General features: G+C 47.2%; 1 long non-coding RNA gene across 1 annotated transcript in view; it reads left to right on the forward strand.

Moving 5' to 3' along the window:
- Positions 1–18,171, forward strand: part of LOC123594604 — a 207,664-nt gene that overhangs the window by 151,211 nt on the left and 38,282 nt on the right. The gene's annotated exons all lie outside the window — the stretch shown is intronic.

Below are 18,171 nucleotides of genomic sequence, written 5' to 3' on the forward strand. Positions count from 1 at the left end.
AAAAAAATCCCAAACCAAACAAACCTGTTTTGTCGTTTCCAGTACATTAGGGAGCACCAGAAGGTGGGGGGAACTTGGTAAAAAGATTCACTTCCAGTGTCATTTTCTGAGGACTTTGTTAACCTATCCTCTCCCCACTCCTGCCCCCGGAGAACTAATATTTTGTGTCTCTGTGACAGCCAAAGCTTCGTGTCTGCACTGTGGCACAAACCTCTAATGCAATCATTGATGTGTGTTTCTCTCTCCTGTACTGGAGTGGGGTCCTCATGGCTGCGTAATGCTAGGACGTAGCTTAATCAAATGTCAGTGAATCATTGATAAATTAATATACACTATATTCTTTTCAAAATCTCATGTAGTAACACGAATACAGTCCAAACAAAAGAAACCACTGTCTTTTTGTTTCATGATGCTTTCAGTCCCAATGCCGACCTTTATAAAGACTTCATTTCTCTTACCTACATTCTTTTTTTTTTCTGTTTTTTTTTTAAGATTTTGTTTTCTTTTTTTTAACATTTATTTATTTATTTTTTTGAGAGACAGTGAGAGAGAGCACAAGCAGGGGAGGGGCAGAAAGAGAAAGAGAGAGAGAATCTCAAGCAGGCTCTTCACTGTCAGCATAGAGCCCTATGTGGGGCTTGAACTCAGGAACCCTGAGATCATGACCTGAGCTGAAATCAAGTGTCAGATACTTAACTGACTGGGCCACCCAGGTGCCCCCCCCCCCGACTAAAATTTTATTTTTAGGTAATCTCTGCACCCAAGGTGGGGTTCGAACTTACGAGCCTCCGGTAAAGAGTCACACGCACTAACCGACTGAGCCAGCCAAGCGCCCCTCTTTCTAGCTGTTTTCGTTTTTCCCGAATAACCACGGGGAATAAATGTCACCGATGCATTATTTTTGTTTCAAAATAACATCTTTTTCTTGATTAGAAAAATAATGCATGCTTATCGAACAATACAAAACAAAATACTAAAGCAGTAGAAAGTGCATGAAGTTGAATGTGAATAAACTATGTCATTATCCTACCAAAAAGTAAACAGCTATTAACAGATGTGGAGACAACTGTAATTAACAGATACACATGAGCGTGCGCACATGCACACATGCACACACACACACAGTGAAAATTAGGAAATAAAAATATAGCCGTTAAAATAAAAAATAGATATACTGGCTCTCTGGCAGTGAACTGAACACTCATGTTTACCTCTATTCCTCACAAAATCCTCCTAAAATGGAAATGAGAAGACTATTTTTAAAGGTGAAAACACAGGGGCGCCTGGGTGTCTCAGTGGGTTGAACGTCTGACTCTTGATTTCAGCTCAGGTCATGATCTCACGGTTCGTGAGTTCAAGCCCCATATTGGGCTCTCTGCTGTCAGCAGGGAGCCCTCCTTGGATCCTCTGTCTGTCTGTCTCTCTCTCTCTCTCTCTCTGCCCCTTCCCTGCTCACACTCTGTCTCAAATATATAAACTTAAAAAAAAAAGGTGAAAACATAGAAGACAGAATGGGATGGGAGATGACAGAAAATGACATTTTAAAAGGTGAACAATGGTTACATGAGTGGAAACTGAACTAAGACACCCAAAAACTAGAACCTGAGCCAATAGTGCTGGAAGTCCCCAAAGAAATGCCTGTGGTGTACAAGCCCACACAGGCTCAGGGTTCGAGCCACCCGTCACCTCCACAGCTGGAGACACAATGGGGTTGAAGTGAGGAAGAAGTGAGAATCCCAAACCCCTCCCCATCTTGGCAGAAGACTGTGGGTAAGAACAGGGGGATTTTTTATTTTTAACTAGGGGGATTTTGAACTTAAGATTTCAAGTAGAGCTAAGAAAAGGATTATTAATTTTTTGTAATTTTTTTTTTTTTCAGATAGAGAGAGAGACAGAGTGTGAGCAGGGGAGGGGCAGAGAGAGAGGGAGACACTGAATCCAAAACAGGCTCCAGGCTCTGAGCTGTCAGCAGAGAGCCCGATGTAGGGCTCGAACCCACAAACCGTGAGATCATGACCGAGCTGAAGCTGGCTATTAACTGACTGGGCCACCTAGGTGCCCAAGAAAGGAGGCTAAACATCTGTGCCATTAACGGTGACACGTCTAGCTGCCTCCCCTACTTGGAACCCAGAGCTCGGCAAGGATATCATATACTCTAGGCAAGAAATGAAAGAATTCTCAGGAATCACTGACAATACCTAAAGAAACGGACAGCTGGGCATTCCGAGTGAGTCAAAGAGAACGTTCTTTGTTCAAGTCTGCAAAGAACAGAAAAACTTTACTCATAAGTGGGTGTTCCAATCTGCCCCGCTCCTCAATATGAGCAGGCAGTCAGAGGTCACCAGATATCTGAGGGAAGCCTGTAGCATGAAAGATGGAGACCAAAACAAAAAAGGAACTTGGAAGAAACAGAGTGCAGAGAGAAGAAAAAATTGATAATAGCAAATCTATAGCTAATATTCTCAAAGGTACAAGGGAAGGTGTTGTACTCCTGAAGCAGGAACAAAACACTATGAAAAAGGAACATTCACCAAATGCTTAGAAATCAGAAGCATGAAAACAAATTACAAATAATAGTAGAAGTTCTGGCAAATAAAATCAAGGAGGTCTTCGAGGAGATAGAATGAAATCATAAGGAGATGGGATGCCTCAGAGAAGAGATAAGAAAATTAGATCACCATCTAGGAGATCCAGCGTGAAACAGCGGCCAACCTAGAAACAAGGGGCTCAGAAAATGTAAGGGAAGAAATCTTCAAGAAAGTGTTACGAAGTTTCCCCCAGAACTAAAGAACACACGCCTCCAGATTGAAAAGGCTCCCTTAAGTGAGCAGCCTAAGGAAAGAAAACCCACCCAAACCATACCATATCCCTATGAACTTGTAGAACACCAGGGTTAAAGAGAAGATTCTAAACATTTCCACACAAAGGTATACAAAAGATCACATCACAGGAGGAATAAACAAGACGCTGGTCTTCTCCATAAGGACCCCAAAGCCTCAGATGTAGCTGCAAAATCCTGCGTGGAAGTCACTGGCCCGGGACCCTACAGTCAGGCAATCAAGTGCGAGGCTGAGAAAAATATATTTAGACCTGAAAGGGTTTGAAATTTCACCTCCTCTTTCTTTCTTTGGAAGCTTCTAGGGGAGAAGTTGCACCAAAATGAGGTAATAAGCCAATAAAGAGGAAGTTAGGGATTTAGAAACTACTGGCGCTGCCCAGGAGGGTGCGGAGGCAGCCCCCGAGGTGATGATGAGGCGAGCTTCTGGGATGGCGGATGTGCCGAAGATCAGTGTCACCAGCCCACGTTGATGGCTGGTTTTTTGTGTTTGAATTTATTGAGAGACGTGTCATCTTTTAGCAGAGGTCTAAGGGGACAATCAGTGACAGATACGGATATTTTCTTTTTTGGTTTTATCAAAGTTACACGTGCACAAAGCAGCACGTGGATAGTTCATTAAAAACATTGCTCCCCTGGGGCAACTGGGTGGCTCAGTCGGAGTTGAGCCTCTGACTTTGGCGCAGGTCATGATCTCACGGTTCATGGGTTCGAGCCCCCCCCTCGGGCTCTGTGCTGACAGCTCAGAGCCTGGAGCCTGCTTCGGATTCCGTGTCTCCCTCTCTCTCTGCCCCTCCCCTGCTTGCGCTCTCTCTCTCTCTCTCTCTCTCTCTCTCAAACATTTTTTTTTTTAATCTAATAAACATTATCTTTCTTTAATTGCCTAAACACGAGCACTTCCTCATTTTGGATAATAAACACCATCATTTCATTATGCTAAAGAATTTTCACGGTCTTCGGAAGCGCTGAGTTTTCAATAATGACAGAGAAAAATCTTTGCAATGCTAAGGAACTAATTCTATCTGTACAGAAAAGATGGTAGTGTTCTCTCTTCTGATGCTTTCCTGTCTCTTCCAGCACTTTCTTTACCACCGTTGGGGAGGAAGACCTTCCTCTGCCCTATGGTCCTTCTAGCTGGACTTGAAATCTCATTGGCATGTGACAGATTAAGAGGAGAAAATCAAATCTAATAGTTTTATATGTACCTGGGGGAATCCACAGGGACGTGGAAAGTCTAAAGACAATGAGGCAACAGCAGCTTATGAGCCGAGGAGAGGGGGAGGGGCTTAGGACCCAATGGGGAGAAAGCTCATTAGCAAGAAGGTGATAGATGTTTGGCAAAACAAGTTTGCCCTATTATGCAGATGAGTCTCTCCGGTAAAGGAGGGTCTGTTAATTGCTGTCTTCCTGGTACACGGGCTCTCCTTTCCAAAGTAGGCAGTTGTGGGGGAGGCAGAGCTTTTCCTGCATCTGCTGGGTTTTGATTCCTTTTAATCCGAAATAATCTTCATGCCAAAGTGGCCCCTTTGGGGGCATCTCCTCCTGGACCCCTTCACCACCAACTGGTTTCCCCTTATCCTTGTCAATTTTTGAATTGCTTGTCACCTCGGTGTGGCTTTTGGATTACTCTGACATGAATTCCATCAGGGAACGCTGTATCCAGTCTACGTTCTGGGTGTATTCCATCTGGTTGGGCCCAGACCTTCGTCTATCCTGTTTTTAGAAAGTGAAATTCCCTTTTTCTCTTTTCTGCCCCAAATTATGCATTCCACCTCATTCACTGGAAAACCCATTTTCACTCAATGCCTATTTTCTCCTTTGGATTAGAAGCCTGGGTTTCTCAGTTCAGTATTCTCCATGAGGAGCAGGCAAGCTTTAGGAATTTCTGTCTATCATTGCCAGTTGTTATAACCCTAACACTTTTAGAGAAATGTGTGACGAAAAGCTTTCACTCGCTTCTAGCTTCTTTTGGTCATTTTCAGCCTTTGCCTCCATGAATGGAGATAAGTGAAGGGCTCGATTATACTGATCTGCTCACGCAAAAACGTGTATTTTTATAACCTTGAAGGTCAAGCTCAGTATCAAATGTCCTCTGACAGAGCAGATCACACTTATCTTGTGGGGTTCCTCTGGGAGCTAAGTGGCCCATAGTTGAGGTTTGGGCCATCCGTTTATCTACAGGTTAGAATAGTCTAGAACACTTTGCTGAGGGACATATTGATCCTTTCTACAGAGACACTCTTGGTTCATCTTTCCCACGTGATGGCTGTGAGGACATTCATCCAACACGTGTCTTGAGTTGGTATTTTATAAATTTCCCCCAAACGACCTCAACTCCACCCTCTTTTTGATGGTAGAATCACATGGATCATCCTGTATCTGGCAGCGAGAAATGTTCACATCGGAGATATTAACCTTGAACAATCTCGTCTGCAAACCTTATCAGAAACACATTGGCAAGGAATAGTGTTGCCGGAGGGTTGCTTAAAAGAAATGAAGTCCATCCTTAGCCTTAGATGTCCTGAGGATTTACCACATTGGAGGACTGGACCAAATTCACCCTTGGACCAGTCCAATCTGTTAGCAAGCTGTGTACTTGACCTTCATTGCTCAGACCCTACACAGATCGCTTAGCGAATTTCCTTCTGCCGTGTGTTTTCATTCCGCGACAAAGAACCCTTCTAGGAAACAGCTTTTTGCAACCCATTTTTCTCTGTTGCAGAAAAGTGGTCAAAGGTGCCTTAATACTTAATCTTCAAAGTGTGGTCCCAGAAGTTTTGACATCACCTGGAAGTTGGTTAGAAATGGAGAATCCTGGGCTCCACCAGACCTACTGAATCAGAATCCGCATTTTAACAAGACCCCGGGTGATTTGCGTGCACGTTCAAGTGCGCGAAGCGCTGCTTTAAACTATATTCCTTTTTGCCAGGAAGCTTTGGCCAAAACAACAAAACGCCCCTATTTCAGAAGCTCATATAGCTTTGGTTCCCTCCAAACTTTTTATTCCTTGGCTTATTACTCTTCTAATCTTATTTTCCTTTCACCACTGTGATGTGAGTCTATAGTCGTGTTTCATCCCCAGACTTAGTGGCTTAAAACAACATTCACACTTAGTTTGCTCACAGGTATGTACTTTGGGTGGGGCTTGACCGGACAGCCGGTCTCTGTTCCGCTCGGTGTCAGCTCATCAGCTCGGGCAGCTCAAAGGCTGGGGGCTGGAATCATCTGAAGCTTTGCTCACTCACATGTGCGGGAGTTAATGCTGGCTGTTAGATGGGAAGTCCCAGCTGTTAGCTGGGACTAGGGCCGGAACACCTACGGCCAACATGGAGGCCAAGTGCCAAGGGCAAGGGTCCCAAGATAAAGATGAGCTGGGCAAAGCTGTGTTGCCTTTTACTACCTACCCATGGAAGTCAGGCAGCATCACCCCTGCTAAATTCTTTCCTAAGGGCCGTCACGAAGTCCTTCCCAAAGAAAGGAAATAGATTCCATCTTTAAATGGGGGAATGGCAAGATTCTGGAAGGCATGAGAAATACTGCAGCAGCTGTGTTTTAGAAAATAAAATCTGCTGGCCAACCAACACATCAAAAAAAAAAAAAATGCTCCACATCACGCATCATCAGGGAAATACAAATCAAAACCACAATGAGGTACCACCTCACCCCTGTCAGAATGGCGAACGTTAATAACTCTGGCAACAACCGATGTTGGCGAGGATGCGGAGAAAGAGGATCTCTTTTGCGCTGCTGGTGGGAATGCAAGCTGGTGCAGCCACTCTGGAAAACAGGATGGGGGGCGCCTGGGTGGCGCAGTCGGTTAAGCGTCCGACTTCAGCCAGGTCACGATCTCGCGGTCCGTGAGTTCGAGCCCCGCATCGGGCTCTGGGGCTGATGGCTCAGAGCCTGGAGCCTGTTTCCGATTCTGTGTCTCCCTCTCTCTCTGCCCCTCCCCCGTTCATGCTCTGTCTCTCTCTGTCCCAAAAATAAATAAACGTTGAAAAATAAATAAATAAATAAATAAAAAAAAAAAAAGAAAACAGGATGGAGGTTCCTCAAAAAATTAAAAATAGAACTACCCTACGACCTAGCAATGGCACTACTAGGTATTTACCCAAGGGATTCGGGTGTGCTGTTTCGAAGGGACACAGGCACCCCCATGTTTCTAGCAGCACTATCAACAACAGCCAACATATGGAAAGGGCCCAAATGTCCATTGATGGATGAATGGATAAAGAAGATGTGATATATATATATATATATATATATATATATATATATACACACACACACACACACACACACACACACACACACACACACACACAATGGGGGATTACTAGGCAATCAAGAAGAATGAAATCTTGCCATTTGCAACTACATGGATGGAACTAGAGGGAAATTTGTCAGTCAGAGAAAGACAAATATCGTATGACTTCACTCATATGAGGACTTTAAGATCCAAAACAGATGAACATAAGGGAAGGGAAGCAAGAATAATCTAAAAACAGGGAGGGGGACAAAACCTAAGAGACTCTTAAATATGGAGAACAAACAGAGGGTTCCTGGAGGGGGTGTGGGAGGGGGGATGGGCTAAATGGGGAACTAAATGGGGCACTAAGGAAGCTACTCCTGAAATCATTGTTGCACTATACGCTCACTAACTTGGAGGTAAATTAAATACAAAATAAAAAATAAATAAATAAAGGCATACTCTCAACCTAAAAAAAAAAAAGAAAAAGAAAAAAGAAGATAAAATCTGCTACAATACTCATTTTTAAAGCTCTTTTAAATTGTTTTGGAAGAGACTGGGGATATAAATTAATAATAAATTAATAAAGAATATTTATTAGAATTCAATAGCTTTTAGTTGCCCCCCCCCCCCGCCCCCAAGCCTGTTGTACATCTTTGCTTTCTAGTAAAGTAAATAACCTGAGAGGACCAGGGAAACAGTTAAAATTTATGGAAATCAATTTCTTGCTCCTGATGTTGGAGGCTGATCTAATCCCAGCAGGTTCAACCCAGTGTGTTATTTTGAATACAAATTAGGAGCCAGAGTATCTGCTTTATAGTCTCAGGCTTAAAGTGCCTACAGATGTTGGGAGGGTCTTGTGAAATGCACATTCGGATGCAGCAGGGCCGGAGTGGGGCCCCGAGAAGGTTCTGTAGGTCTCACAGGCTCGCAGGTGATGCGGATCCCCGGACCACACCTTGAGTGTCAAGGCGTTAGATTGAAGTCTCTCTAAGATGTGCGGCTATGGGACTCCTATTTGCCAGGACTTCTGTCCTGTCCCTGCATGTTAACCACAAGGGAAATTCTATTTAGAAGATGGAGATCAATCCCTTCCTTAATACTGAGGGCGATTCAGAGGCCCACTGGAGATGGCTGATTCTTCCCTAAGTCTACCCAGAGGACGGTCCAACTTCCTCTGCAGACCCAGAGCCTCTGGGCCTACGTGATGGAAAGTGGCCAGAAAACCACATCTCACCAGGTTGCTCCCAGCTCCCCTTGACTGACTACGGGTCCTTCTGGAATCTTCTCCGGTGGTGTCAATCTCACCAACTCTGGTTTTTTTTTTTTTGACCGGAGACTCTGAGCTGGATTGGCAGATGTGCGAACTGGGTCTTTTCAGTAATGCTCTCTTAGTCCCTTTACCCGCCCCTCCAACTACCCTGGCCCTACCTTGAACGGTTTCATCTCTGCCTGGGGCTGTGCTGCAGGTCCCTTCAGAGGACACACATTCTATGGGTAAGACAGAGACAAGTCTCATCTGTTCTCGAAGCCCCAGGAAACCAAGGTAGGATTTCTAGATTCTGTACATTTTCTTTCTTTTTTTTTTTTTTTGCACAAGCATCTGATATAAGGGGGCAAAGCACAGACGTGTGCTCAGGAGATCTGGGCCTATTATCTCAGTACAGTGAGCTCGGCCACTTAATACTACACAGGAAGTGCTGTGAGCCTGTTGCTTTGCCAGTGAAGTGATTATAAACTTCCTACCTTAGAACGCCGTGGGAGGAAAATTCTAGCAAGTCCTAGCGCGGAAGTGTTTTTAAGATAAAAAATGCTAGACAAAGGCAAAGGTCCAGGTTGGTGGCCTAGGCGCTGCTGTGGCAGCTTAATAGGTGGGATAACAGTGAAGGCATCATTTTCTCTTTTCTCATCCCGTCTTTTGAAGAGTGGGATTCAAGGACCAGGGCACCAGAATCACCTGGAACGTTTTTAAAAACGCCTCACTTTAGCTGTAACGGAATCTGACTGCCCGAAGGAAAGGTAGAATCGTGTGTTGTTGGATCTCCACCAATGACCCTTGGGCACGCGGACGTGTTGGGAACCAGGCAGCTGCCTCCACCTTGGCCGTGTTGGATTGGCCTCTGCTGGGTTAGGTTTCCTGGGGCAAGCTCATAGCCAACTGGGACGTTTCCTGCTCATTCTCAAAACTCAGATCCTGACCCTCTGAGCTCCAGTCCTGGCCTGCTTTCTCACAGCCCCACCATGTGTGAGTAGGCTCCAGGCCCTCTTCTAGTTTCTTCATATCTGGCTCTCTTTCTAGAGCTTCTCCTGGGTGTCCTTCCCAGAAGCCTCCGCTTTTAGCCTCCCTCCAGCTTCCACTCCTAGAGTGTGCCCTCTGGCTCCCCAGACTAAATTCTCAGGCAAGTTTCTGCAGCCCCTGGGGAGTAATTATCGCAACCTTCTCTTCTTGAGCTAGCTCTGAGGCCCTCTTGGCTACCCTACATCCCATGAGTCAGCTCTCCGGGGGGAAAGGAAGACTCCCCCACAAGTCGGGTCATGTGGGAATCATCTCGTCACCGTGAGAGAAGCGCGCTGACAACCCGACCCTGCCTCGGGGCTTGCTGGGAAGCCAGCAGATCCCCAGCGAAGAGCCCAGAAGTGGCTCTCCTGAATCATCTCAGAGGAAAATCCAAACATCCAGGGGACCGCTCGGGGGTGGGGGGCAAGTTCACTTTGGGCCCCAGCAACGCTCTACTTTCATAGATTTCCCAGAAGGAAGTATATGTTAGTAACGAGTACCGTGGATGAGTACCAGCCCAGCTTCCACTGGCCTTGGGAGCAGATGTGTGCGTCAAGTTCTAGTTCCAGCCATGAATCGGAGCGCTCAGACAACTCTACTTGGCTCCTTGTCCTGGCATCATTTCCTGGCACATATATATGTTCCCGTGGAGGTGAGAACACTGGAGATGCAGATTTTGTTCCAAAGAACACCTGTTCCTCTCTTCCTGTCATGGTGTCTCCGGAGGACCACACCATTGTCCTTGTCCGTCTTTGCCAAGTGAAATGGCGGGAGAGGAATGGGGGAAACTCTTCAACTGGTGGGCATTTTAAATGCTGGCCTGCTGGGTTTGTTTAGACCTGGGGTTGCCACCTCGACGGGCATAGCCGTTTTGTAAATCAAGTCCTCCTGGGACACGGCCATGCCCACTTATCCACGCATGGTCTGCGGCCGCTTTCTCACCACGGTAGCAAAAGCGGAGTCAAAGGGGAAAGTCGGATTGGAACAGATGGACATTCCCTGAGGGGGGCGCAGAGACTTTCAGGCCCTCCTCCCTTTGTTCTCTGGCGCATGCTCATTGCAAAACCGGCGAAAATAAGCCCACGAGACGGAGAGGGGAAGAAGCACCCGGAAGCGAAGTGTCGAAGGGTTTGGGACTCATCGTGGGAAGGTGCGTACCTATATCCCATAGGTCGTAAACCTACTGCTAACGAGACAGCCCAGCTTTTAGTTGGCATTTCTGACAACGGATCATCTCCCTTACTTCTCGCAAGGTCATGGAACAGGCATAGATAGGTTGCTTGTAAAGAGCTGGGCACAACTCCACATGCCTAATAGATACATCCTTGTGTGCTTGTTGACTTCCAGAGCTGGAGTACGTAGGACGTTAGAACTTCTATGTGGAGGGGGGAAGAAATGAAAGAAACAAAAAATGTTAATCATGCTTCTCTTTGATGAGTAAGATTATGGATCGGTTTAATTTTCTTTCTTGTCCTTTCTGGACTCCCCAAATTTCCTTCCATGAGTATTTATTACACACACACACACACACACACACACACACACGCACACACGGTCAGGGAGGAAGTCCTTTCTGTGCCCTATGGTCTTTCTAGCCGGACTTAGAATCAAGTTGATGGGAGACAGGATAACAGGAGAAAATCAATTTTAATAGGGAATCCACACCGACCTGGGAATTTCAAAGACAATGAGGCAACTGAGGTATAGCCGACATCCGGAGCTCAGCAGAGGGGTAGGGGCCTGAGGACGCCAAGGGGAGAAAGCTCATTAGCATGAAGGGGAAAGGAGGAGTTTGGAGAAACAAAGGTTTCCCTATTATGCAGATAAGTCTCTTAGGTAAAGGAGAGAGTCTGTTAATAGCTCTCTTCTTGGTACAGGCTCTCTTTTCCAATGTAAATTTAGGCAGTTGAGGGGGAGGCTGAGAGCTTTTCCTGCATCTGCTGGGTTTTGATTACTTTTAACTCAAAATTATCTTTATGCCAAAGTGGCCCGTTTTGGGGCAGCCTTCCCTGGGCCCCTACAACGAACACACACACACACACACACACACACACACACACACACACTCACTCCAGGTTATTGGATGGGGTTTACTTCTTTAGACAAAAAAAAAGATCTAAACAATATGGAAATGATTAAGTCAATGTGACTTAAAAGCTTTTTTTTGATAATCAAATCATATTTCGGTGAAAACAATCATCTCCAAATGTCTCTCTTTTCGCATTATGGCCCTGTGAGAGACACTCCTGGAGAGAGTGGAGGAGGGGGCAGTGAAAAGGAAGCCAGGATCCAGCCACAGTCCCTTGGGGGGATTATTTTGGGGCAGGCGGCCACCATGACTGGCAGCTACTTTATTATAGACAGATGGTCCAAGCGAACTAAGCGAGCCTGGAGGTGGCCAATAAAGTTCAGCTCAGGGAATCCATGTTATTGAAATCCTTAAAGGCCATTCATCCAACGCCAGGAAAAGCTAGCCCTCCTCTCCCTGGCACAAACCTATCAACGGCGCTGGGGTAGCCAAACCCTCCTTTGGTCCAGGAGGTGACAGTCGTGGGCGACAGGTGAACTTGGCAAGTAGTTTTGTAGAGCGTCCACCTTTCTCTGCAGGGCGGCACCCTTGAGAGGTGAGATGACCCGCATCGCACGCCATCAGGGACCTGCAAACGAAAACAATAGTTTTCACACACCTATCAGAACGGCCCAAATCTCGAACGCTGCCGACCCCATGTGCTGGCGGGGACGTGAGGCCACGGAAACCCTCCTCCGTCGCCGGTGGGAACGCAAGACGGCCCAGCCGCGTGGGAAGACGGTCTGCCGGTTTTGCCAAAGTAAGCACCCTCGCGCCCTGGGAGCCGGCAATTGCACTCCTTGGCATTTACCCAAAGGCGTCGAAAACTCACGTCCACGCGAAGACCCGCACACAGAGGTGCACAGCCGCTGCAGCTATAACTGTCAAAGCTTGGAATCCATAACGGTATCCTTCGGTGGGTGAATGGAGAAACGAACCGCGTATGTCCCCGCAACGGACTGTCATTCAGCTTTAAAAACAAATGAGTTCTCCAGCCACGAAACAACAACAACAACAACAACAACAACAACAACAACGTGGAGGGACCTTAACTGAAAATTATTACGCGAAAGAAGCCCGTCTGAAAAGGCCGTGCCCTATATCATTCCGGAATTATACACGATATTAGGTATGCTCTGTGAGATTCCGGAAAAGGCCAAACTATGGAGGCAGGAAAAAGATCAGTGGTTCCCGGGGGTTGCGTGGGAGGAAAGGATGAATAAATGGGATGTGCAGGATTTCTAAGGCAGGGAAAATACTCGGCCCGATGCTGTAATGGTCGGTGCACGCCATTACACGGTTTGTCCAAACCCCTAGAGCGAACCTTGATGTGAACCACGGACCCCGGGTGATGACGCCGCGTCAGTGCAGATTCATCGTTTGTAACAAATGTCCCCTCTGTCGGGGACGTTGCCCATGGAGGAGACTGGGCATGTGTGGGGACAGGGGACGTAGCGCGTCTTTGCACCTCCCCCTCCATTTTGCTGTCAACCTAAAACTGCTCTGAAAAGTAGTCTTAATCATTGGGGCGCCTGGGTGGCTCAGTCGGTTGAGCGACCGACTTCGGCTCAGGTCATGATCTCACGGTTTGTGAGTTCGAGCCCCGTGTCGGGCTCTGTGCTGACAGCTCAGAGCCTGGAGCTGCTTTGGATTCTGTGTCTCCCTCTCTCTCTGCCCCTCCCCCGCTCATGCTCTCTCTGTGTCTCAGAAATAAATAAACGTTAAAAAAAAATTTTTTTTTTAAATAGTCTTAATCAAAAGAAAAAGACAAAAGGCCACGAAAGAACGTAGATTACAGTACCATCAACTTAACATCTGGTGTTTCGTATTGTGCTTACCTCCTTGTATTATCAGCCTGGCCCCTGGAGGCATCTGAGTTTGCAATGCTCGGTTCTAAAACAACCTCTTAATACAGGAGGGAGGAGGGAGGAGGTGGGCCCCACAATCTGCCCAAGGCTCAACAGGGAAGACAGACTGGAAATCCAAGCCCATGGCCATGATCACAGTGTGGGCGTGAATCCATACACAGCCACTGGAACTCTCTAGTACATTCAGGTAAAGCCGTGTTATGCATTCATTTATTTTTTCTTTCAGCGTACATTCCCCGGGCACAGTGTTCTTATTCGTGCTCACACACATACACAAGTAAATGCACACAAGTAAATTGCACAAAGCAGAGGTTCTCACGCGTTACCTAATAACAGCGTTAAACACGTGACATATCGGGCCCATGATATTTCGTTAACAGCCCCTCCAAATGCTTGAAGATAGAGATGTTCCAGCAACAAGTTCTATTTTTGAAATACCAAATTGGAACTTGGAACTTATTATGAGACCGGATGTCTCTTCCATCTATCAATGCAAGAGTGAAAACAGCTGCCCTCTTAGAACGCGTGAGCTATGGCCAAACCATTTCTCCCCGTTCAAAGAAATTTGGCACCGTCTGGGATTTTTTTTTTTTTTTTTTTTTTATCTTTAACATTCTAGCTTTAAAAGAATTGTAAAAAAAAAAAAAAAAAAAAAAGCAAAAAAAAAAAAAACAAAAACCAAAGCCATGGGCAACAACAAACCGCAGAACAGAAAATTCAATATATTAAAGAGCAAAGAAAGACGCTAAATTACCCTCGAAGGCTGCTTCTAGAAAAGGGGTCGGCCACCTATGGCCTGCATGTCAAAGCCAGCTCCCCCATCTGTTTCTATAAATGACGTTTTACTAGAAGACAGCCGCATGCATTCATTTACATATTTTCTATGGTCGCTTCCATTTCACAGTGGCGGGGCTGAGTAGTGGAACAGAGACCTTCCGGCTGGCAAAGCCTAAAATATTTATTATCTGGGCTCTTTGCGGGAAACGTTGGCCAACCCTGCTCTTGATGGTGTGGCAGGTGATACCGTACGAAATTGCCCACGTTTGGCAGTTTTGACCTACACTCGCATAGGGTTCACTCTCAAAAGCAGAGGGTAATTATTCCACTGGAAAGGGGCACATTTTTCTTGCAGGCCGTAACTCGTACTGACGCCCTGGGCTCAAAACAGAATTTCACAACGGCCGTGTTTATCAATAAAACCACTCCCTCGTCCACAGCAGAAAATAAAATCAAAACCATCCTTCCTTTTCCCAGAAAGTGGACAAAGACTAGATTGCCTCACCGGTGTTGAAACCGAATTTTCTAGTGAAAGGTTTTGCAGCTCTCCTCAGACACAAATCCACCCCAGCCCCACCTATGAAATCTCTCTCAACTTCAGTTAGTCATGCGTGAGGACTTACTCTGAGTTCCCTCTGCCCACGCCACTTTATGCCAACTCCTCAATATCTACATTTCACGTACGAGATTGCACTCAATAGGTTTGCGTAATGTGGGTCATCGCTAACATAACAGACTATAAACCTCTGCTCCGAGGGCCTCAGGTTACACCACACCCAGAGCTGTCAATTTCCATCTTCCCGCAGAAAGATCCAGCCTGGTGAGAGGGAACGAGCTGAGGTGTGGGACTTAGGCCAACTTCCTTTGGGATTCTGGCACTACGTCTCAGCAGTTGCATGAACTGGGGCACGTTTTGTAGCGTTGATGAGCCTCACTTGCCTGAACTGTAAAATGGGGCTGATCCCCGAAGGGTGCATAATTAGGGGAGCAAAGTGCCCGGCAATTAGCAAATAGTCGAGCCGCATGAAATTGCAACCAAAAACAAATGGCAATAGCATGTCCTTTTTTTTAAAATAAATTTTTAAAAGTTTGTATTGATTTTCGAGACACAGAGCGCGAGCAGGGGAGGGGCAGAGAGAGAGGGGGACACAGAATCCGAGGCAGGCTCCAGGCTCTGAGCTGACAGCACAGAGCCCGACGCGGGGCTCGAACCCGCGGACTGTGAGATCGTGACCTGAGCCAAGGTCGGACGCCTAGGTCAAATGGACACAGCACCGTGTGCCACTTGGAGCTTCCAGGCAGGGTCTGGACGAGGGTGAGGCACGTTAAGGCCCCCGGGGTGCAAAATTGAAACGGCCCTCACGCTCGGGGGCAGACCCTGTCCTACCACGGCTCGGAGAGCACGTGGTTTCTCAAGTTTTCCTCCTGAGGCAACTTTCTTGACCCTCCGTATTTCCAGCTGTGCTGCAGGGCTCCCCTTATCTCGCTGAGAAATTCCTCGTCTCTTCAGCTCCGGTGCCTAAAAAAACCATCTCTTGGTTGACCCTTTCATAAATGAGTCATAGCAGATCGTAAAGTTACACCCTCCGCAAAACGCTCGCTTCAAGAGAGGATTAAAATCTTAACTGAAAAGGCACGAAGGAAGTTTTAGGTAACATGTTCCATAGCAACATGAGTAGCACTCAGGCCAAAAGAAAAAAGAAAAACCTCCTTCGATCGGTCCCAAAGGGACAAACAAGACCATGGAACAGTGGGCAAGAGACTGGAAGAGACACTTCACACACAAAAGAATATCTGAGAGGCCCGTAACCATGCTGCTATGGACTGAATGTGTGTGTCCCCCTAAAATTCACATGTTGAAACCGAATCCCCAGCATGATGGTATTTGGAGGCGAAGCCTTTGGGAAGTGATTGGGTCATAAGGGTGGAGCCCCCATGACTGGGATTAGTGCCCTTGTAATAGAGGCCCCCAGAGAGCTCCCTCATCCTTTCTGCCCTGTGAGGACAAAGCCAGAGGACAGCTGTCCGTCCGTGAACCAGGAAGCCAGCCCTCTTCTCCGGACACCAAATCTGCCTTGATCTTAGACGTCGAGCCTCTAGACCTAGGAGAAGTAAATGCCTGTTGTTTCTCAGCCACTCTGTCTGTGATATTCGGTGATCGCAGCCTGAACTAAGATAGAAATTGGTACCAAGAAATGGGGGGAGCTGCTGTAATAAATACTTGAAAATATAGAAGTGGCTTTGGAACCGGATTAACAGGTCGAGGCCAGAAGCCTGTAGTGGTGATGCTGACGACTCGGAAGGAAAAGAGGAGCGCTGTACGGAAAGCTTCAGCCTCGGAGAATCCCTAAGGAATCCAGAACAGAGTGGCAGCAGGCACACGAATGGCAAAGGCTGATGGGGTCTCGGGCGGAAATGAGGACCGCGTGATCGGAAACCGGAGGAAAGGCCATCTCGTCCTAAAGCGGCCAAGAAGTCGGCTGACTGTGTGTGGTAGTGTTTAGTGCAAGGTCAAACTGGCGAGCGGTGAGACGGGACAGACAGCTGAGGCTCTCTGCGAGCCAAGTGCTGAAGGCGGGGCTTGCACCCCCCCCGCCCCCCCCCCCCCCCCGCTCGTAATAAAATACGCGAAGAGAGAAAGGACTTTGAGACCCAAGTGTTCAGCCAAAAGGAAGCAGAACTTAAAGATCTAGAGTTACGTGTTAGCACTAGTGGGGAATCCGCCCAGCAGACCCCTTCCGTCCCCTGTAGGAAGGTGACCTTGCCTGAAACAATCTACTTTTTGCTAGAAACTTCCTTTTCCTGCCCCTTTCTGCCTATAAATCCTTCCATGTTGTACAGCTTTTTGGAGTTCCTTTCTATCTGCTACGTAGGATGCTGTCCAATTCATGAATCGTTGAATAAAGCCAATGAGATGTTTCAAATGCACTCCATTGAATTTTGTTTCTTTAAATTTTTTTTTTTCCACGTTTATTTATTTTTGGGACAGAGAGAGACAGAGCATGAACGGGGGAGGGGCAGAGAGAGAGGGAGACACAGAATCGGAAACAGGCTCCAGGCTCTGAGCCATCAGCCCAGAGCCTGACGCGGGGCTCGAACTCACGGAGTGCGAGATCGTGACCTGGCTGAAGTCGGACGCTTAACCGACTGCGCCACCCAGGCGCCCCTGAATTTTGTTTCTTAACACCAGCAGAGCCTCAGGCTTCAGACCCCAACCCGGGACAGCTTGCGGGGGTGACCCAGGCCTGGAACCCCTGTGGGTCGTCACTCTGAGGGGTGGGGGCGATGGGGCCATACACAGAAACACTCTGTGGCAATAGAATTGAGTGAACGGCAGGTACACACAGTGACAGGCCTGGCTCACTGGATAGTGTCGAACCTCTGGGAGGCTGGGGGTGGTGGCGTTTTTCAATTTCATAACCCGAGTACTGATGACGCGAATGCGTTAAGTGTCCAACTCTTGGTTTCGGCTCCGAGTCACGATCTCACGGGTGGTGAGTTCGAGCCCCGCATCGGGCTCTGTACGGACAGCGCGGAGCCCGCTTGGGATTCTCCATCTCTGCCCTTCCCCGGCTTGCCCTCTATCTCTTTTTCAAAGTAAATAAATAAATAAAAAGATTTTGAAAGCACCCACTTTCTGCGATGTATTAGAAGGCCAGAAGCTCCCAGTTCAGATCCTGACATCTGTAGTTCTGAAGTCCAGGCTCGAGGTGGAGTCACGTTCGGATACCTATTCCTCTGGTTCGGCAGTAGGCGAATTATGGCTCGCAGGCAAAATCCAGCCAGCCGTCTTTTTTCTTTGCAAATAAAGCTTTACTGGGGCACGGACACATCCATTTACCTATGTGTTATCTGGGGCCGCTGTCACCAGACATCGCAGAGCTGAGTCGTTGTGACAGGAATCAATTACACGGCCCACAAAGCCAACAGGTCTGATTGATTGAGAAGCTTCTGATACCTGCTGCGTCTCTCACCTCTCTAGGCTCTTCACCGTTTATCCTGCCTTCCCCTTGCCCTTGAGCCTGTGGATCAAATGCCTATTATCCCAATGCAGGCAAGCCCTGTGATTTTCTGGACAGAGGACAGGTAGGACCA

Source organism: Leopardus geoffroyi, chromosome X (assembly GCF_018350155.1).
Source record: "Leopardus geoffroyi isolate Oge1 chromosome X, O.geoffroyi_Oge1_pat1.0, whole genome shotgun sequence".
In the NCBI taxonomy this organism is placed as follows: Eukaryota; Metazoa; Chordata; class Mammalia; order Carnivora; family Felidae; genus Leopardus; species Leopardus geoffroyi.